Raw genomic sequence first — 23,811 nt, forward strand, 5'->3', positions numbered from 1 at the left:
TAACATAAGCTTGTCTCAGAGCACAGTTAGCTAGCTCAGGAGGAGGTCATCTGAACATCTGAAGTTGGGGTGGAGCAATCTGATCACCTGACCCTTGGACAAGTCCACATGAATGAATTCACTGGTGTTTGGAATCATTGTATGGGTATGTTGTAGTGTAGAGTCAAAAAGTGTGATGCTGGAAAAGCACAGCCAGTCAGGCAGCATCTGAGGAGCAGCAGAGTCAACATTTCAAGTATAAGCTCTTCATCAGGAATGTTGTGGTGTACTTTGCTTGAACAAGCAGCATTGAATATAACCTGTTGTTAGAACGGCCGTGGGCTATTGATATCCAAAATAAACCCAATGGACCAGGTAAGTGGGAATAGCTCACCAGAATATAATATCGCTTATGTATTCTGTTTTCCTAAGCACAGTCCTAAGTATGATGCAGATGCCGCACAAGAACAGTGATGTTCTCATGGGCATGTAGGAGTTCTAGTGATCATTGTTTTTCCTCTTTCTGCTCTTCCTCCAGAATTTGTTGCTGTCCAGGTTCATCTGTGATGATACTGAAGTTGTACAGTGTACAGCAGCAATCAAAAATCTACATACTTTTTAAAGTTGTATTACAAATTATTCAGATTATCTTTTCATTGGCGGTGTGCATCAAAGGTCACACTCGTATTTATTGCTCATCACTAATTGTCCAGAAGACAGTTCAGAGTAAAACACAATGCAGTTGTCTGGAGTCATGTAGGCCAGATCAGGTAAGATTGGTAGATTATCTTCCCTAATGCACATCTGTGAACCAGATAATGTTTTACAATAATCAACAGAGGCTATGTGAGAGGTAGTTTAGCTCAGTTCACTGGACAGTTAGCTTGCAAAGCAGTGTGATACCAACAACATGGGTTCAATTCCCATCACTATCTGACGTTGCTATAAAGAACTCTTCTTCTTGACCTGTCCCCTCGCCTGATGTACTGGGACCCTCTGGTTAAATCACCACCTGTTGTCTCTCACATGAGAGAGCAGCCATCTGATCTAATATGACTATGGTGACTCATACATGGTCACCATCAGGCCAGTGCTTTATAGCAGATCTTTTAAAATTGAATTTAAATTTCACCATCTGCTATGGTGGGATGCAAACACATGTGCCCAGAACATTAGCCAGGCGTTCTGATTACTAGCCCAGTGAGCTGATCACAACACCACTAAAAGCAGAATCACTGATAGTTTGCTCAATCCTTTTGGCTTTCATTCTAACATGCTCTGCAGCTGTGCAGCAGCTTCCTGACAAGAGTCATGAACCTTATTTGGAGGGGACAGCCCTTGTCACACAATAAGCAGCCCTTAATTTATCAGACAGATTGAAATAAAGATCACACAGATAACTGGCACAGAATAAAGGTATCATAGCTGAAATCAGGACAGCAGGCGCAGACCTGCATGATGCATTGCCTGTAATTGCAAACCAGCTTGTATGTGGAGGCAATGAATTCCCTTTCACAGTTGATAAAAATGCCAGCTTGGTCATTGGCAGCATGCAAGACATTACGGAGTCAGTGCCACACTGTATCCTAGGCAAACTGTCACGCATGCAAAATTCAGTTCTCTTGCATCCTGCTACTCTCTGCCCATCTGGAAGAAGTTGTGAGTGTTTCTCCTGGTAAAGAGAGTGTTGGCAACCTCCTGAATACATTAGAATACCCCAAACCATGGGATGTTGCTGATCTTACCTCTTATAATTGTCACCTTATGGCATACAATGTGAGAGCAGCACATAGTGACCTTGGCAGCTACATTTAGCCCTGTCTAAGTGCTGGTGTGAGGCTGGAGTGGCAATCTCAGTGGCAATCTCTTTAGCGAAGCAACAATGGCTCATACATCGTTCAGGAGCAAAGCTAATGAAGACGTACATTACGAAGTCTCTCCATGAATGTGGCAGTGTCTGCTTTAGCAACTTCTCTTGCTGATTGTACCTTCCTCACTGCCCTGCACAGCCCATCCTCCATCCCTGTCCTGTGAGAGCACCCACCTCTGTAAGCAGACTACTGTGAGTGGGCCAAAGAACAGCAACTGTGTCAGAGCAGTTAAATCTGCCTGTCTATCTGTCGACAAGGTGAACTTCCCAATGTGACACCACAGGGAATATTTGATCAGAAATGAAAGAGTAAATTAAGATGATGAACTAACAACCTATCTGTGAGTTTCACACAATCCCTTTAAATACTGCTGATGAGGGAAGCCTAACCACCAGACTGTTATGGTGCCTGACTTCAACATCTAGCTATCGAAGTATTTGGGGACGATTGAACATATGTCATAAAAGCTAGAAGTGCAAGATTATAATTTACATTAATCAGCCTTGAATTTCACTTTCTGTTTTACCTTCCTGTTGCCAATGTCCTTTCCCAATAGGGCAGGTGAAGCACTTCTGACACACCTCCTGTAAATCACTTCTGTAAATCACGTACTGTGTAGTCTAATTTATTGACCTATGTGTAACAGCACTTGTTGAAATGTTGAGAGGAGATGGTCAATAAATTGGAGTATTACAAGCTGACATTTATGGCACACATGAAAATCTCACCCCAGGCAGCTACTAGGACTGCCTTATCTGATTAAGTGAGTTATCCATCCAACAATAAAACAGAAGAATATTAGAAACGTGATTTTAGTCTTGTTCCATTAGTTTGATACATTGATACCACTTACAGTATTATCCAGTAGCACCTATTTTACACATGGATACATTTCTGATGGCATCCACATCATCAGCTTTGAACATTCTATAGGATAACTACAATAGAAGACTGTGTAGTATCCAGCCCTGCATTAAGCATAATGTTTAAAATGATCTTGGATTTTCAAGGACAATATTAAAGTGTTCAAAATCCAGACATATGTAATACTTTAATTCTTTCATTGTGTTTTTCGCACTTCATGAATCCTACATGAGTTTAAGAGACTGGACGTTGTTACATTGCTGGAGATTTCAAATTGGCAGCAAGTATTTTGGGTTTTGAATTTGTTTTTTTTTCTGAAGAAGTCGCAACATTGCAGTGATAAAGCTATTCTTGGGTCCCTCTACTTGTGTGACATAATTGCTTAATTATGTTACTATATATAACAGAAACACCAATCATTTTAAAACAAGCTAAACTAATTAGGCCAAAGAAATAGGAGTTTGTTTTAAGTTCTTGGAGGACTAAGGGTCAAAAGTATAGCCTGATTTAGAAGTAAAAACAGAGCTGACAAAGGTAGGAACTGACTGAGTATCTAAATTACAACTGGAGTTATCATACACACCGTTGATCATGTATGACCAATAATATGGGTCATATTAAAAATTGCCACAGAATTTCGGTTAAGTGCTAATATTTCAAGTAAAAAAACTAAAAAATTTGCGGATGCTGGAAATCAAAAACGAAAACAGAAATTGCTGGAAAAACTTAGCAGGTATGGCAGCATCTGTGGAGAGAAATCAATGTTAATGTTTCAGGGTCCCTGACCCTTCTTCAGAACAGGTCTTCTTCAGAACAGCTGAATTTCTCCACCTCAATTTCTCTACACAGATGCTGCCAGACCTGTCAAGTGTCTGTTGAGGAAGATGCCTCTCCCTGTGCTGAAGCCACATGGACAAGTGAAAGTTTGTAGTTCCACAAAGTTATGCAAGTAATTTTTATGAGAGGATATTATTATGTGAATGTTTGTTTCTTTAGAAGAATTAAATATATTGTATCTGTTTACATCACTTTCCTGTGGGCCCATTGCTGGCTATTTTGCTGAGCGGGAAAGCTTTTTACTTGAGCTGAGAGTATCTGAGACCAGTGAAAGCTTGAACAATATACACAGTTCATTTCTTGCAGGATGTATTGATGGGATAGGTGAGGGAGGAATTCTGAGGGAATGGATGTTGTTGGTGAGAATATTAGATATTCATATAAGTCTGACATGGGTCACTGGTACAACCTTACCCAAGCTGCCATTATCAAGGGTTGCATCCCTGGTTGCAACGCGAGCAGCTAGCATTACATTTTGCTCCTCATCTTCCTTCTCGTGCAGAGAGGAAATGATGGCCTATTGGTATTAACAGGTAATGTTCTGGGACATGGCTTTGAATTCCTCTATGGCAGATGGTAGAATTTAAATCCAATACAAATCTGGAATTAAGAGTGTGATGATGACCATGAAACCATTATCAACTGATGGAAAAACCCATCTGGCTCCTTTATGTCCTTTCAAAGAGGAAACTGCCACCCTTACCTGGTCTGGCCTCCATCTGATTCCAGAGCCACAGCAATTCAGCCGACTCTTAACAGCCACTATGGGTAATAAGTGCTGGCCTATCCAGTGATGGCCACGTCCTATGAATGGACAAAACATACTCAAGGTCATCTCCGAATCTGACTTGGCACTGAACAGCATCTTCAGCATCCTGGTGGCCTGTGCAGTTCTACATCTAGTGGTCTCCTAGCATTCACCGTAGCACTGTCTGCCTTCATTGGCTGGGTTTCTGATGGGTGTCAGCAGACAACCGTGCAGTGGGTAGCCCTGGTCAAATAACAGCCACCCTTTGAGTTTGTTTGCAGCACCACAGTTGTTGGAAAGCTTTGACTGCTACAGGATTATCTGACAGCTAAACAGAGCAAGTTAGGAGATAAATTAATATGCAGAGCCTCAAAAGGTAATAATCTCAGGATAACTTCCACTGCCACATACAAGCGAGAGCTAGAATACAAGAACAGCTCAGGTGAATGCATGGCTGGAGCAATCGTGTACAAGGAAGGAGTTTAGATTCTTGAAGCATTGGCACCATTTCTGTAGGTCTAGTTGGATCAGATTCAGATCAGGAAACAGGCGGTAGAATGTTAGTTAGTGATGTAGTCAGCAACTTGGAAAGACAAAAGAAGTGAAATTAAAAAGCTTCTAGCAAGGGAAATTAACTTGATTGAGCTGAAAAAAAAGGGCAGCCAGCACAGTGGCTAGCACTGCTGTTTCACAGCACCAGGGACCCATGTTTGATTCTAACTTCAGGCGACTGTCTGTGTGGAGTTTGCACATTCCCCCTGTGCCTACGTACGTTTCCTCTAGATGCTCCAGCTTCCTCCCAACAGTCCAAAGACATCCAGGTTAGGTGGATTGGCCATGGGAAATGTGGGGTTCAGGGATAGAGTTGGGTTGGGTCAGGATGGGATGTTCTTCAGACGATCTGTGCAGAGTCAATAGGCTGAATGGCCTCTATCTGCACTGTCAGGATTCTATGATTAGAGTGTCATGAACGGTCCCCAGGAATCTAGCAGGCTACTAGTAAAGCACCTTCCTGTGATTCCATACACCAACTGATGGAGCGGAATTGGTTGCAGTTTATCAGTTCTCCTGGGTGAAGTGGGGCTGCCAGGTTGCCGTGTTTGTAGTTGATGGTGTCCTGAACTTGTAGAGAGCCATTTGGAGGAGACTGAAAACCAAGCAACTGCTCATTCTGCCTGCTGTCACTGCAGATGAAGTTCACATAATTGCTGCATCTGGAAAACATGCCATCAGTCACTTGGCTGATGCTTCTTCTTTGGAGACTACAGCTGTCTGACACCATCTGATGCAACCACCTGACCTTCCTGAAGTTCTGCTATTCTAATACGTCAAGGAAATGCTGTCTCTATCTCTACACCATAGGACATGGATTGTAACCCCTGATAAGTGTATACCTTTGCAGACCTCCATAATGCTGTTCAGCTGAAGGTCTCCTCACAGCAACTGCTGATCATATTGCTCCCCATCCAAGCTCCAATCTGTGGTGGCTAAGGATATGAGTCCTGAAATCCTCAAAGCGTAGAAAGTGGCCTCTCAACAATTAACCTGAGAACAAAAGTAGCTGTGAATACAAAACGTTTATTGCAGGAGTTTCCAGGAGTTTTAATCAGTCCCCGCAATTAATATTTTATTCTCACCTTGCTTTTCAGGGAGTCCAGGAAATCATAGGAGTAACGTTAAAACTCAGAAGTGTGTTGAAATATCACTTCTATTGAATGATTACCTTTATGTTATCCACGGCAAACTGCATCTGAGGCAGTTGTGGGAAAGAAGCCCAATATATTCTATTTAAAGGTTTGAAGTTGGTGAATTGAGGTTAGCTTCCCAATAAATTCACATGTTTGGTGATGCACAAACTCATATACTCCTCCAAGCTAATACCTCCCCCAACAGCATGGAGCCTCAGTGGTTAGGACTGATAGCTCACAGCGCCAGAGATTCAGGTTCGATGCCACTCTCACGCAACTGATTATGTGGAGTTTAAACATTCTTCCCATGTCTGCAAGGGTTTCCTCTGAGTACTCTGGTTTTCTTCAAAAGTCCAAAGTTGTGCAGGTTGGGTGGATTGCCATGGGAAATGTGGGGTTGTGGGAAGAGGGTTGGGGAGGTGGATTTGGGTGGGATGCTCTTCAAAGGGTCAGCCAACTTCAAATTCTCACGGTTATGGCAGTACTTATGGATGATGCAATCTTTTCTACTGCCACAGACGTCAAACACACCAAAACATGTAAACTTTGTGCAAAGGACACATTCGGGAGGAGAAAATTGATTAGTAAACAGCAAATGCAAAGCAACGATTTCAAACATGGGTAATTGGAAATTTTCAAATTATATGAAAGAAAATTTAATTATGTAGCTAGAAAATAAGTCAAATTCATCAAAGCAATGCTATATTTTTGCCACTCATACTCACACCTTTCATAATTCTCAACATATAGTTTGGTTAGTACAGTCAGATAATGCTTTTCAGAAAACTAGTATACCCTAAATGGTAAAATTCTGAACAGAATTGTGTAATTGAGACATTTAAGATTGGAGATATATAAATATGGTTATGACCAGGTGAGGACTCCCCTCTTTTTTAGACTAATTTTGGTCGACCATAACAAAGACCTCTCTTTCTAATTTAATTGTGCATCTACCACACTTCAATTAAAACATAATTCACTGAATCAAAATGGAAGGTTTTCTTGATTGAAATAATGTGGAATTTTGTGAGTTGGACTGAAGGGTCTGTTTTTGTGCTGCATTTCTCTATGATTCTATGGCTCAATTACCTACTACCCTGAGAAAACAATAAAAGAAATGACAGAGACACACACAAACACAAAGCAATAAACCTAAAAATAAGGGAGGGGGTGGTCCAGTACAGACAGGGAGATAACAGCAATTTCAGTTTAAGGTTATTATAGTCTTTGAGTTGGAAAATTGACCTGAGTCCAGACCGTTTGGCTATTGTATTATTTCTTTAGCAGTGGCAAAGTTTGTAGATAATGAGTTCTCAGTGTTTTTCCAAATTACTTTTTCACCAGACACTGACTTCAAGGTTGGGAGAGTTAGAGAGAAACAGAAAGATTGTGTTTTGCTTATTAATCCACCTTCCTTTATCTCTTCTCTGCTACTCAAATGCAGCTGTAAAATATGGTTCAATGTATATTCCAGAGTCTGGTTCCATTGAAATTTCTCAAGCTGAGTGTGACTCAGTGGTTTTTATAACAAAGTTAATTTTGTTAGGACTGACCCTTATTTACTGTTAGCTTCATGAGCTTTACTCAATTTGGTCAGATGATCAGAGCAGCCATTTCAGGTCAGTATTTGTCCTTTATAAAAGTCATTTTTATATAAGAGTATCAGATGTTAAAACTCAAATGATGGGAAGTTAAATAGAGAGTTCATGTTAACCATTATCATAACAAATGTAAAAGCAGGAGTGCAGACATAAAAGACAAATAAGATAAAGTTTTTTTCAATAGATGCATGAAAAACAAAAACAAAAATGTGATGCATAATGTGTTTAAACAGGTGGATTCGGAAGTATCTACCCTGAGGAATTCTTGTGAAGATGTCCTGGAACTAAGATGTTTGGCTTTCCGACAAACACAACAATCTCCCTTTAGTGGTTTAGCATGCTGATTAGAAAACAAACCTAGAGATTTTATGGACAGAGCTGTGAAACATTCACCAATGAAAAAGGCAAATAAGAAACAAGATTGCATTAGCAGATGGTTGGAATAAGAAACTTCACGTGTAATCAGTTGCCAAAAACGCAGATTGGTAGGTCCAGATCCACAGTATTGTATGTAATTCTGATTAACTAGTGTTCTTAAACTTGGAGATAAAATACATGATTTCTCATGTCAGGAATGAGTTATAAAGAAGTACTCAAAGTCAAGCTTGTCTCTGTATATGTGACTTTATAGTGTGTGGCAGTTGCTTAGAATTTGGATAACACTTGCACAGAGCACTCCAAATCTTTTAACATGAGAAGGCAGTTGCACTGCAGTTAATACGCTGTTCAGGTCACCAGAAAACTTTTGCACACTTACCACCTGCCACTGGCATATCTGAAGCATTCACAGATTGATAATCAACCAGTTTGGCTACATTATGACACACGTACTGTGGTTCACAACTCTTGAGGTGAGATTTCAATCCAGAGCTTCATACTCAGAGGTGGGGACACTACCACTACACCCCAAGACCTCCTACACTTCAAGATACATGATTGAAGTTTTCAGTATTTTGAAAGAACTTGCTCAAGTAGATGGAGGCTTATCTGTCAATAACGGATAGGATTCAGGAGTCAAACACCATGGAACAAAGCTAAAAATCCAGAAATCAAGTTGGTATCAGGATGGTGCGGGGTTGAAGATGGTTAGGAGAGTCAGGAGAAAGCCAGGAAGAAACTTCTCTTGTGGAAGAAAAGTGTAGAAGATGTTATCAGGAAAGGCGATTAAAGTAAATATTAAAAATGGGTTAATGTATAAAGTAGATACATTTCAAAACAAAAATAAGCACAGTGCCAATTCAAGCAAAAGATGTTAATGTGTGGAAAGGGAGGAGTTTTTCATTTGGTTTCTCTTATGTAACCATTAGCCATTTGTAAAGTTTCATCTACATTAACCATTTATGAGGCTCAAACCAAAATCTGAGAAAAGTGCATGTGAAATGCAATCCTTATCAATTCCTTATATATCACTCACCTGCATGTCTTCTTCAAGGGAGGTAGATGCCAATTTGGTATTGTTGTGTACTGCAGACTCTGGCAACTAAAGAGTTGTACTGAGTTTGCCTAAACTCATTTTTACAAGACTGTAATAACTGTCAGTGTCCTACCTGTCATCAGATTGGGATGCAATTAACTAAAGGTTCCAGCAGTGGGAAAACACCATGTTCTAAACCATGCTATCACTCAGACATGACTGGCCTGTATCTCTGGAGATACCATTGGGAAGTTGGCCTGCATTTTATTATAACTTAGTTTAATGGAATGTGTACCCCACATATTTATTCATTTTCATAAGGTCAGAATAATGTTCCTATTTAAAGAATAAAATTGAATAAAAAAGACTCTATAGAATGCTTCAGTTAAAAAATACCAATTCTTTGCCATGAGTTCTCAAACCATTTTGGATATTTGTGGAGGAGTTTTGGATTTTCACGAGCATTCTTCAACTCTGGATCCTAATTATAAAATTAACTCGTATAAGAAAGGTGATTGCCCTCCAACAATATATTGGTATTGCTACTTGCTCAAGGTTGTTATCTATCCTTGGTGCTAAAACCCTATGCAAACCAATGAACTATTTATTATTAATGCACTTCAGGATTAATGAAGGCATTGAGTTTTGCCTGAGGTCTGCACTAATCTAAAATACATTAGACCTAAAGCCTACATTAATCTACTATGGATTAATCACCAATCAAAATGCAATTTATTCCTTTTCCTTTGGTTATCACTTTGTTTTAAAAAGGATTTCACGAAATCCAAAGAATACTTACACTATTTAATGCTGATAGTAGAAGAAATTTAGCAAAGGGTTACAGTTGATTATCTGTACATGCATTTTATACTGGGTCAATTATTTCAGCTCTGAGCTTCTATCTATTGAACTGTTAATAGCTCATAGATGACCATTTTAAGGCTGTCATTCCATCTTGCATTATACTGCAATCCAACATCCATTTTATATCTAGTGACCTTCACTGCTAGTTATTATAATGTCATAAGTATTTTTGCCTTACTACTCACTCAGTACTTTGTTGAAGGCTTGCATTTATTGTTTCCAGAGTCTGTACATTTGTGCAGATTGGCATACATAATTGAGTCACGTAGAATATGGCATGATTTAATTAGCACATTCTAACTATGTTGAATCTTGTAAGAAATGCCACCTAGTGGCCCAAGTGAGAATTAAGCAATCTTCCACACATGGTTTGGCAAGCAGCTGTGTGTTACAGTGTACAAATCCGGGTGTCACGAAAACCTAACTCACATAACAAAGAGATACTCAAAGTGATTAAATTTGAGATTGCATTTAGCTGTACTATGTTAAAAAAATTCAGATTAATGAAATATTGAAATTTTCAATTCTATTTACATAAACGCACATACAGATCCACACATGTCTGCTGCTGTGTTATTCTATAATCCCAAAATATATGACACAACAAAAGAATCATCTTGAAAGTAGGAGATAGAGGGTAGTGTTGGAGGGTTGCTTTTCAGACTGGAGGCCTGTAACCATTGGTGTGCCACAACGATTAATATTGGGTCCATTGCTTTTGTCATTTATATAGATAATTTGGATATGAACATAATAGGTATCGTTAGTAAGTTTACAGATGACTCCAAAATTGGAGGTGTAGTAGACAGTGAAGAAGGTTACCTCAGGTACACAGGATCTTGATCAGATGGGCCAATGGGTTTAAATAAATGTGAGGTGCTGCATTTTGGAAAGGTAAATCAGCACAGGACTTAATGGTAAGGTCCTGGGGAGTGTTGCTGAACAAAGAGACCCTAGAGTGCAAGTTCTTAGCTCCTTGAAAGTGGAGTCGCAGGTAGATAGGATAGTGAAGAAGCCATTTGGTATGCTTGCCTTTATTGCTCAGTGCATTGAGTATAGGAGTTGAGAGGTCATGTTGCAGCTGTACAGGACATGAGTTAGGCCACTCGGAATATTGGTGCAATTCTGGATCTCCTGCGATAGGAAGGATGTTGTGAAACCTGAAAGGGTTCAGAAAAGATTTATGAGGATGTTGTCAGGGTTGGAGGGTTTAAGCTATAGGGAGAGGATGACTAGGCTGGAACTGGTTTTCCTGAATCATTGGAGACTCATATGTGACCTTATAGAGGTTTATAAAATCATGCGGTGCATAAATAGGGTGAATAGACAAGGTCTATTGCCTGGGGTGGGGGGAGTCCAAATCTAGAGGGCACAGGTTTAAGATAAGAGTGGAAAGATTTAAGGGGACCTAAGGGGCAACTTTTTTCATGCAGAGGGTGGTACATGCATGGAATGAGCTGCCAGAGGAAGTGGTGGAGGTTTGTAAAATTACAACATTTAAAAGGCATCTGGATGGGTATGTGAAGGGAAGGATTTAGAGGGAGATGGGCCAAATGCTGGCAAATGGGACTAGACTTATTTAGGATAGCTAGTCGGCATGGATAAGTTGGACTGAAGGGTCTGCTTCTATGCTTACATCTCTCTGACTCTTTGACTGGAATTATATAGGCAGAATTGTGTTACTGATTTTTCCATAATCAAGCAAACCAAAGCTGTTATATAACACACACACAGAATATGAATGATGTATCACTTCAAGGCTTTTATTTTCTTTAAAAACAACAACTACTGCAGTTCAGATTTACAGAGCTAAATATTCCATAGTCATGAAAATAGGCAAGAGGATCATATCAAAACAGGAAATAACTCCACAGAGGCCGGTATCCCATCACCAAGTCAGCTTTTATTTACACGTGGCACTGATTCAGCTACCTCAGAGCCAGTTCTCAGAGTGGACAGGATGTCAGACAAGCAGGGCTCCCTAATTGGACCAGGTTAACAGCCACAATCAGGGAGCTCATATTCTATGAGGTCCACATGGCTGATCTCATTACAATCAGTAAAAGAAAAGCCATTGAGCCCATCCGTCCAAATTCATCATTCAAACCATTGATCATTACTTCAATAATGCTTTTCCCCAGTTTCCCTATATCCCTTAATATCTTAGTATCTGGAATTTCTATCTTGAACATGCTCGATGACTGAGCTTCCAGACCACTCTGCTGTATGGGATTGCAAAGATTAATCATATTCTGGAATGAAGAAACTCCTCCTCATCTCCTTTTTAATGTGAGTCTATGTCCCCCTTCAAAACTCACTAGTCAGGGGGAACACCCTATATATATTCACACTGCCACAAATAATTCTGAGAGTTTCAATGAGATATATGGATCCAGTTTCTTCAACTTGTCTGCATAAAATAATCCTACTGTCCTCAAGATTAGTCTGGTGAAGAACAGTTACAATTGTCGTGAATTAAACTGACGAAGGGTCTGCTCCCCTGATGCTGCCTGACCTGCTGTGCTTTCCCAGCACCACACTCTCGACTATAATCTCTAGTGAATTAAACTGCATTGGTTCAGAGTAATGCAAGTAGCTAATTAAAATGAAAGTTGCGTGCAGCCCAGAGCTAAACACATTGTCTGTCTACCTTATCAAGGGGTTGAAGTTCATGTATGACTGCAGCTAACCTGCGTTCAGTACTTGTACTTATTTAAGAGATAGTGTATCTGGCCAAAGCAGATATTTGAAGTTTCTGTAGCAGAGTGTGAGACCCAAAGAAAGAATGAGAACATAACAACATGGCAGAGAACAGAATCCCAGATTTTGTAATGTAGACCCGAGACCACGGTGCAGAAGTAAGAGACATCCTAGATCCTAGACAGAGTAAGAGATATCCCAAATCTACAGGGACCGCTTACAGGGGAATGACAATTACTTGCTGCTCTCCCAGCTCCTGGAGGAAAGAATGAACTGGTCAGATACTATTTCATCAGTTTAGATTAGATTAGATTCCCTGCAGTGTGGGAACAGGCCCTTCAGCCCAACAAGTCCACACCAACCCTCCGAAGAGTAACACACCCAAACCCATTTCCCTCTGACTAATGCATGTAACACTATGGGCAATTTAGCGTGGCCAATTCACCTAACCTGCACATCTTTGGACTGTGGGAGGAAACCAGAGCACCTGAGGAAATCCACGCAGACACGGGGAGAATGTGCAAACTCCACACAGACAGTCGGAAATATGTCATCATTTCTAAGCATAAACAAGAGTTTTACATTGACAACACTAACACTTCCAGTGCAATGCCAATGCCAATGCAAAACTACACTTTGGTGGTCAGCATGCTCACACCAAAACAGGCCTGTTCCATTCTTTAACCTGGCGTTGACTTTCCAGAGTCTTGGTGAAACATAAAAGAACAACATTGTACATGACTGTTATCAGTTCCTTTCTTCCCAAATATTTGATTCATTATCTCCTTGAAGAGTCCCCTGTGATTGAAGTGAAATATCTTTAAAAGCTCCACTTAGAGGTATCCCAGCCCTGTGCACAATTCCATCTGGAAATTATTTCATATTTGTGGAATTTTATCATGTCCTAGCACTGCCATCACAGCTATTCATGGCAAACCAAAGATAGTCACAGGCAACTTGTGATTTGAGAAACAATATGCTATGATTTTACGAGCATTATTCATTGGGAATAATCCAAAGATGGAAGGGTGTATTTTAGTTTCTGCAAGTTTAATGTAATTCAAGAGCACCAGAATATCAACCAAAGCTTCTAAGAAAGGTTTAAACATTAACAAAAAAGTTTCAATTCAAATAGAATCATAGAGTCATAGAGATGTACAGCATCGAAACAGACCCTTTGGTCCAACTCGTCCATGCCAACCAAATAAACCAACCTAATCTCATTCCATTTGCCAGCACTTGGCCCATAGTCCTCTAAACCCTTCCTATTCATATACCCAAATGTTACACTTGTACCAGCCTCCATCATTTCCCCTGGCAGCTCATTCCATACATGCACCACCCTCTGCATGAAAATGTTGTCCCTTAGGTCTCTTTTATATCTTTCCACTCTCACCCTAAACTTATTCCTTCCAGTTCTGGACTCCCCCACCCCAGGGAAAAGGCTGTCTATTTATCATGTCCCTCATGATATTATAAATCTCTAGTTAATAGTAATTAGAAATAAAACCAACTTGGTTTCACAGTTATTGACTGACCCTCTATTTGGTGATGACATTTACACATAGTCAAAGGTTTCTGCAATGGGTCCTACATGATGCAGCCAGATTTTTTTTATTGCAGCGAGTTTATTGACTATATAAGTCCAACAGCTCTCTCCCTCATCCCAACTGTGCCCCCTTTTTATATCCAGACATCAAGCAATGGCCAAGATCCATTTCCCTCCAAAATCTAACTACTTGCTATAATAATATTTTAATACTACACTAGAGACTGTTGAGCTTTCTTGAGGTAAGAACCCATTGTTAGTTAGATTAGGTAATGTTTACCATTGTAATCAGTATGGTGACTATAAAGTGGTATTGCTTGAATTCTGAATTTTGAAGGTCTCTACATGTCTAATGTAGTCACATCATGATGAAGCAATAGAGTTTCATGATCCAACTGTTTGGATTTCAGTCCAGCGAGCATCAATTTTCAGAATCAGAAGTTTTGGTCTGGTCAATGAACACAACAAAAAGTTCCTGATGTTGTCCTTGATATTTTTGTTGGATTTATCTGGTGAAAGAGACCGTGATAGGGGTTCCTCTGGGAAGTTTAACACCACAGTGCATCTCTGAGAAGGTCTTCACAGCTACAGGTAGTCAGTGATTCAGAGAATGCAGGTGAGCATTCTTCCTGGTGCAAACAAGAAGAAAGTACCTCAACAGTTTCCACAGCATGACTTATCTCTCCTCCTGAAAATACTCAAACCCAGAGCTTCTGAACCAGAGATAGGATGCTACCGCTGCACTACAAGACCTCCTGACTATACAAGAACAGACAAAGTAGGATCAGAAATGGAATCTGCTCTGTAATTCAATAAGATCTCAGTCAAACAGTATGCTTTTTTGAATTCCACATTTGCATCTACCCTTGATTTCCCTGCCTAACTCTATCCACCTTAGTCTTGAAAACATTCAATGTTTCACCTGCCAAAGTTAAAAGTTAATCAGGTCAAGGCCTTTACACAGTCATTAATTTATGATTTAAGGGCATTAATGGTTGGTGGGTATGGAAAGTCAATAATAAACCTTCCCACCTATTACTTAATCACTGAGGTGGCAGGAAAGTGACAGATTTCTATCTCCTACCAATCCACCTGGTTATGCGCACTCCCTGCCATCTATCTCATCATTTCCAGGGAGGGGAATGTTAAGCCCAATCTGATCGCCAAATATATTTCTGAAACAATTCATAATAGTACAGTTTTGGCTTTACACTCTTTAGATCAGATAACTCCAACTGCAAAGAAAAACATTTATTCCATCTACCCACTGAAAAACATGTGTTAAATTTCTGTGTTAAAGCGTGTGATACATTGACTTGCTGACTAATCCTGAACAGTAAATAAAGGGGCTGCTTTGCTCAGTCCATAAGCCCTACTGTACAAATAAAACACATAAGAAAAGCAACATCACAGTGAAGACATTTCCCCAATCATGCTACTCACCACAACTAAATAAGAAAGCCCCCATGCAATCTACTTGCAGACATCAGCCTACACGTGTATGTAGGTGGCAGGTTAATGATGTACAAGAGCACTCAGGGTGATTCACCTGCTAATTTTCATCTTTGAAAGGACTGGGCGACCACTTAACAGTAGTTTCAGTGACATAGCTGTGATCATAAACACAGTATGTGGGCACTAAAAATTATGGTAAGCCCATATCCGTTCAATCAAGGGACCAAGTACTGGTATATCAGCTCAATAAATCACCACACTACTTAACCATAAAGGTTCCTAAAAAATCCTCGTGTGGTTAGCATTCCTAGCTCTGTAGATGCGTGTGTAATCAGGATAAACTGCTAAAATTGAAATCATCACCACCAATTAACTATTTGATGAACCAATAAAAACATTGATGTTTCATGCAGGTACATTTCTGTCCTTGAAATATAGAGTTATATAAAGTTTCTCTTTTCCAGTTTATAAAAGTTTACATGGGGTAACCGTCAGAAACAAATCAACCCTGTGCTGAAATCGTATGTCTACATCAAAATGTACTATGCAATTCACTTAAAACACTATGTAACATTCGCTGAGAGTTTTGGTTTATAGACCACAGGCTTACACAAAGCAGCATGAAGCCACTTTTTAGGTGTGGATTTCAAAAACTATACATCATTATTGATGTTGCCATTACTTTTTATACAGGTATTACATGGAAGACAAACTCAACATATTCACTGGGGAGTAAAATGGGTGCAGTACATTCACAACCAATTATTCTGAACATGTATATCCTGCATGATTCAGATATTACACTTGTAACTCCCAGTAGGACTGAGAAATTGTACTTGGACTGCAGCTTGAAAATCTTGATTTTCTTTGCTTTATTGTTTGGGATGGAATTCAAAATCAAGTCAAATATCAATTCTTCAGTGGACACTGCATTTCTGGAGAATGACAGGACCTACTGCCCTGCAAGACTGGTATTCCCACAGAAAAGGGAGGGTGCAGGAGTACAAGAGTGCCTCAAAATGAAGGTGCTCACAGACTGAAGTGACAACTGATTCCTAATACAGACCTATTATTGATACATCTCTGTAAAAATGTCTTGCCAATATTCATCCATCAACCAATATCAATAGGTAATTGGACCATTATCACATTGCTGCTTGTGGGAGCTTGTTATGCACAAATTAGCTGCTTAACCACTTATATCACATCAGTGACTAGATCTCAAATTATTTTAGTTGGCTGAAATGTACCTTGGAACATCCTGATCTTCTGAAAGACCTTACATAAAGGCAATATTTTCTTTCTTTTTGCATGCCAGTACAACCTGGTATAACCTCAAAAGTGCAATTAGATGTGGTGCTTCGAAGAGGAAGGCTGATTCGCTAGCTTGCAGGCATAATTTTGAGTCAAAAGCACATAACTTGGTCCTGGAAGTGTGATTGCACTGATCAGTGGGAGACCTGAGTGTAATGGATTCTGAAAGCCCTGAGAAACAGCAGGCTACAAGCTGGCTCCTCAAAGTTAGATACCCATCCACAGCATGTCGACTAATCAAACCCCTCAAGAAATTATACTTCTGAAGTAGGTTGGACACTGATTAGTCCTCAGCTGTTAGTTGCTGAAAGCTGCAGGTTCAGGTTAAGCGTTTGAGAAAAAAAAATCTGTGATTTTGTTGGAAGTGAGGGTGGTGGAGTCTAGTGGTCCCGATTTTAGTTACTGCACATCTTTCAGAACTTGGAGCTGTCAGCACATATTTTTCTCCCCTTATGCACCACAAACCTATTTCATGTTTCTTTCACACTTTAGGTCTTCAAGAACTCTGAGCACTTCAGCCAGTGGACGAAGAAGGGAGTGATAGTGATTTGCACCATCATTTGATTTCACTCTCACAGCCACCAGATCACAGGCTGACACAAGGTACATTTCAAAGGCTCTGAGATGAGAGGACTCAGTTTTCAGCTCGTCATTAGGTAAAAACACACAGGGCCTAAGGCAGGGGGAGAGGACAGCACAAGTACAAGCTCACCAGAGCATGAAGTTACATGTTACAATTGTTCTGCTCCTGAGAACTCAGATGAAGATTTGTATGGGCAAGCCTCCAACGGAAATCTCTTGGGCACATTGCACAAAGTGCTTGGATCAGTAAAATGGAATCCAGAATATTTACACACAATGTCAAACAGCATGGAGACGTTCACCTCCAATTCTATTTATAAAGCCAAGGATGTCATGTGTCTTTTTGTTAAATAGCCTTTTTGATTTCTCTTACCACCTTCAAAGATTTGTGCATATACACCTTCTCATATCTGTTCTGAATACTTTAAACTTGTACCATTTAATTTATACTCCAATTTTAATTCTTGCTATCAAAATGAATAACTCTACAATTTCTGTGTTAAATGTTATCTTTCATATGTTTGTCATTTTCACAATCCTTCTGAAATCTGCTATATCTTTCACACGGTTTGTTACATTTTGAGTTTGGTGCTATTTGCAAATCCTGATGTTGATTACCAGGGCTTGAAGATGAGCCAATATTTCTTATACCAACCCTTGTGTATATATCTCCTTAAAATCCCTTCCAACCCAAACTGACAAACAACCATTCACCATTCCTTTCTGCTTCATGTCCTTTAGCCAATTTCATATCCATAATACCACTCATTTCAATCCAATGGGCTTCAGGCATATATACAAGTTTATTGTTAAGTACTTCATCAAACCCTTTGAAGAACCACATACACAAAATCAACGAAGCAACCTCATTGACCCTCTGAGTTAATTTATCAAAAAGCTCAAACAAGATTGTCAGCTACAGTTTCCCTTCAATAAATCAATGCTGGTTGTCAATTATGAACACATGATTTTCCAACTGATAATTAATGTTTTCCCAGATTATTTATTCTAAGAGATTGCCCAATACTGATGATAGGTTGTTTGGTCTGTAGTTCAAGTTTAACTCTATCCTTTTCCTTGAACAGAAGTAAAACATTTGATATCCTCTCATCCTTGAGCACAATTCCCAAATCGAAGGTGGATTAAAAGTTTGTAGCCAATGTATCTATAATCCCTACTCTTAGTCCTTTCAGGAACCATGTTTGTATCCCAGTCCAGCCTCACCATACATTGTGCAACAAACAAAAGATAAGGTGTCTAAATCATCAAAACCAATGACAGGAATCCTGTACACTCGCTGGGTCTCATTCTGGTGGCTAGAGAGCCATTACAGGGCATTCAGTTGACTGAGGTCTTGCACAAAAGCAATAGTAATGTGATCCAGGTCATGATGTCTCTCCACTACACGTTTCCACATTTGCTGAGTATTCCTCAAAATGACACACTATCAGATGTGAGAGTTCACTAGGATTTCACATTTGGATCCTAGGTGACTGCAGAGTGCCAAAAACAAAGGGTACTACAGAGGCCAATTTAGACCTTATTGAACATGTAGGCTTAGTATTAAATCTCCAGTTCTTTTCATTTTCCATATTTCTCATTTTCTACAGTAAAACATCGGAAGCTATTTTCAACTGTTGTTCACTCTGTTTGCTACAGAGTAGTCTGTCAGGATTTTCAAGCAGGTTTGCAAATGGGTACCTAATGTTCCATTCTGAATCAAACTAGAGCCTTATTTTAAACATCAAATCTGCATGCTTTATCTCATGTAGGACTCAACACTATTTTCATATTGCAATGGTTTGCTTGAGGTTATTTTGAAACCACTCCAAGGAGCATTTTAGTTCACAATCATCTTTGTAGTGATATGAATAATGCTTCCCAACCCACTGAAATCTTCAGGTCCACTACTGACCTCTTAATGTCCTACTGCATGGATTGCTCCACCCCAAACTTGAAACAGTGCTGGCCATAGCACTGCTAACCACCCCCCACCCCCACCCCCACCCCACCACCACCCCCTACCCTCCGATGAATGCTGCCACTATTTATTGTTGAAAAAAAGAGTCTTTCTGAGAAGGAATAAGTTTTCAAACTCAAGTTGCTTTCTCCAATGGCTAAAATTCAAAAGTGAACCTGCAAAGCAAACTATGGTAGACTATGTCAGCCTGGGAGACATCACAGCTGAATCTAAACTCATCCTTGCTTTTCACAGAGGCTTCTATTGGAGGTCTCAAGACAGTGTTCAAACAGTGCAAATCTTCACTAAATTTCTCCTCCCTTGTTCAGTAACACTAAATCTTAATTGTTGCTCCTTTGCTATTATTCCAATTGAAATTAATCAATACAGCATAGAATTGGCTCTGAACCTAATGTAATTATAAAGCAATCCCGGTTTGTGCAGATTCATCCAATGGTTACTCTTTTCCTGAGATAACATTCCAGATACCTATTTTTAATGCAAAACCTAGCAAGTTGGGTCAGATTTCAATGGATGGGCATAGATGTAATAAGCTCCTCTGTCAATAACTGCATAAAATGCAAAAGGCCAAAGACTATGATCTTTCCAGATTCTGCAATATTAATGCAATGAAAGTAAGTGACTAAAGGCATGTATTTCTGAAGGACTTGCACCTGGTGACTATCAGGTCTGCAGCTGAGGCATCCAGTGCCTAATATCAGAAATGTTTTTGGAACAGTCAAAAAGCCAAAACACTGCATAAGTTAAATTAGAAATGACAGAGTACCTTTTGTCCTTTTATTTAAATCTATACTAATTCCAAAACTTAATAGTGTAAATATGCAGAGAAATGAGGTGCAAGACTCAATGTGCAATCTCTAAGGGGATGCTATTCCTGCTTAACCACACATCAAATGACAATACCAATATAACAAACTTGCCAATATTCTAAGGATTGGTTGAAAATCAAAAGAACTCTTGCATGCTTTGATAGCTACCCTCTTGGGATATTTTCTGCCTCGCTCTAAACATCTGTTCCAGCCTTGATATTGCAGGAATTTATAACCCTGATTTAATAATGAAATTTTGTCTAATATATGCAGATTGTCCAGCCATTCCAAAGCCAGATGGTGGGAAACAAATAGAATATGCCACTCATTTTGGTTACGTGACTAAGTGCTGCCCTAACAAAGTCCTCATTAAATGCACTTCAGCTCAGACATGGTTCTCATTAAATAACACACACTCAAATTGTTTTAATTGCTTTTGGCTTACCTTGTCTGCTGCCATTTTTCCTGTGATGCTAGTAGGTTGCACTTCAGCAAGTGGTGTGTAACTTAAATTTATCAGTAAAATTTACATAATAATAGGAGAGCTGCTCTTTCAAGGCCTTACTCATGCTCCACTGGTATCAGAAAGGGCATTTAATGGAAGCATTGTGAATAATTCTGTAATTACTTTCCTAATGCTGAAACTAAGCAGAACTGGAAGGTCTGTGCCATGTAAAAAAATATAATGTAGGGATCTCTGCCACAGATAGAAAACAGCATAAAACAGAACAAAATGAATGAAAATGGATCATCTAAAGTATTTTTATTTAATTGCTATTAGTTCCATTTTACTTGTACTATGCCAGTCTGTAGTAAATGTATAATCATATGCTTTATAGTTTATTATTATAGCAATTTTCTTGTGTCTAATGTCATGACAAGACCCTGAATGACTGTGAGCTTCAGGAGACTTTAATAAATACCTTCTATCAATGATTCGGAGATGCAGGTGTTGGACTGGGGTGTACAAAGTTAAAAATCACACAACACCAGGTTATAGTTCAACAGGTTTAATTGGAAGCACACTAGCTTTCGGAGCGATGCCTGAAATCACCTGATGAAAGAGCGTCGCTCCGAAATCTAGTGTGCTTCCAATTAAACCTGTTGGACTATAACCTAGTGTTGTGTGATTTTTAACCTTCTATCAATGAGTAATCAATGGGATTAGTCACCAGTGGGTCCTACAGGAAACAGCATCTGAGTTGTTCTTCTTCATCATTTTTATCGATGATATAGGTTAAGATACTGGGGGAACTGCCTGCAAATTTGTGTTGGTGTTAGAACCTTTGATAGAAAATTTAAAGTTGCAGCAAGATAGAGATACAATCGAGAAATTTCCAAGAATACGTATATAGCACAGAAACAGACCATTCAGCCCAGCCAGTCCATTCCACATTCGTGCTTCACTCAAATCTTCACCTATCAATCCTCTACCCCCTTTCTCTTTCAATTATTTGCCTAGCTTCCATTAAAGGCATCGAGATAATTTGGTTCAACTACTCCATGTGGGAGTGGGCCTGTATTCTCACTACTCTCTGGGTAAATAAGCTTTTTCTGAATTCCCAATTTAGTTTTAAGGCAACTACCTTATTTCAATTACATCTAGCTCTCAAATTTGAAACACACTTTCCGTATCTATCGTATTAAAACATTTGAACGTTTTAAACATCCCCATTAAGTTATCTCTCAGCCTCCACATTTCAAGAGCTCCAGTCTGCCTATCATTTGCTATTAGACAAACCACGCTGCTCTGGCATCATGATTACAAATCTTATTCACACCTTCTCCAGTGCTTTTATATTCTATTTATAATATTGCAACCAAGGGTGCACACATTTCAAGTAAAATCTAAACAAGGTTCAACACAAGTTTAAAGATAAGATCTATTTTTGATTCTATCCCTCTAAAAATAAAATTGAGGCTTTCTTTAATGACTTGTTAATTTGTTGTTACATTGCATATTTGTCCATCCACTTTCATTTAATCCTCTACCCCAATGTAGAAATTACAGCCAGAGTGTTGGTTAACTCAATTGGCAGGACAGCTGGATTGCAATGCAGAGTGATGCCAATAGCGTGAGCTTAATTCCCACACCAGCTGAGGTTATCATGAAGGACTCTCCTTATCAACCTCTCCCCTTTGCCTGAGGTATGGTGAACCTTAGTTTGATCCACCATCAGTCATCTCTCTCCGATGAGAGAACAATCCTATGGTCTGGTAAGACTATGGTAATGGTGATGATGCTATCACTTTAAAAAGATTATCTTGTCCTAGGTTTTTTTTGAAGTGGGGTTGTAAAGGCAGAGGTGCCAGTTGCCACAGGAGAAGTCCGATGTCAACAATCAGAGGACGCCTTCAGGTTTTAAGACCATTGTAACAATGGAAGGGGAATGGCCAATTCCCACAGATCAAGCTTTCTAGTTTTTTTTAAACTATAGCAGTCAGAAGCTGTTTGGGGTCACAGAGAAGTTGGGGTTTCAGTAAAATGATTCCTAGCTGCTACGTCCTCTGAAATCTCTCTTGATGTTGTTTCCTCCTGGTTTGGAGAATTGCCTGGAAGAATCTGTGTGTGAATTTGCCTTTTTGCCAAGGGTGTGTTTATGGGCTGTTACTGTGTTGGAATAGTTAATTAGTAATGGGCACCGTATCTGTTATTCGCTTAGGTTTTCCAATAGTCAAGTTATTCTAAATTCCTTTTTTTGTTTGTATTTTAACTATCACATTTAAATAAATTGTGTTTTGCTTAACATTGAAGGAAGTCAGGAAATCTATCAAAGAAAAAGAGAGATCCTACAAAGTGGCCAAGAGCACTGGGAAATCAGAAGATTGGGAAGGCTACAAAAATAAACAGAGGATAACAAAGAGAGAAATAAGGAAGGAGAGGATCAAATATGAAGGTAGGCTAGCCAGTAATATTAGAAATGATCGTAAAAGTTTCTTTCAATACATAAGAAACAAATGACAGGCAAGAGTAGACATTGGGCCACTTCAAACTGATGCTGGAAGCCTAGTGATGGGAGATAAGGAAATAGCAGGAGAACTTAATAAGTACTTTGCATCAGTCTTCAAAGTGGAAGACATGAGTAATATCCCAACAATTAAAGGGACTCAGGGGGCTGAGTTCAGTATGGTTGCCATTACAAAAGAGAAAGCGCTAGAAAAGCTAAAAGGTCTTAAAATTGATAAATCTCTTGGACCCGATGGGCTACATCCTAGAGTTCTGAGGGAGGTGGCTGAGGAAATAGTGGCGGCGTTGGTTGAGATCTTTCAAAAGTCACTGGAGTCAGGGAAAGTCCCGGATGATTGGAAGATCGCTGTTGTAACCCCCTTGTTCAAGAAAGGATCAAGACAAAAGATGGAAAATTATAGGCCAATTAGCCTAACCTCGATTGTTGGTAAAATTCTAGAATCCATCATTAAGAATGAGGTTTTTAAATTCTTGGAAGAGCAGGGTCGGATTAGAACAAGTCAACATGGATTTAATAAGGGGAGGTCGTGCCTGACAAACCTATTGGAGTTCTTTGAAGAGGTGACAAGTAGGTTAGACCAGAGAAA

General features: G+C 39.5%; 1 protein-coding gene across 2 annotated transcripts in view; it reads right to left on the reverse strand.

Annotated features, from left to right (window-relative positions):
* The window catches only part of rbfox1 (RNA binding fox-1 homolog 1), a 1,725,607-nt gene that overhangs the window by 1,640,167 nt on the left and 61,629 nt on the right, over positions 1 to 23,811 (reverse strand). The window lies entirely within an intron of this gene.

This window comes from Chiloscyllium plagiosum, chromosome 21, assembly GCF_004010195.1.
Source record: "Chiloscyllium plagiosum isolate BGI_BamShark_2017 chromosome 21, ASM401019v2, whole genome shotgun sequence".
NCBI classification, from domain to species: domain Eukaryota; kingdom Metazoa; phylum Chordata; class Chondrichthyes; order Orectolobiformes; family Hemiscylliidae; genus Chiloscyllium; species Chiloscyllium plagiosum.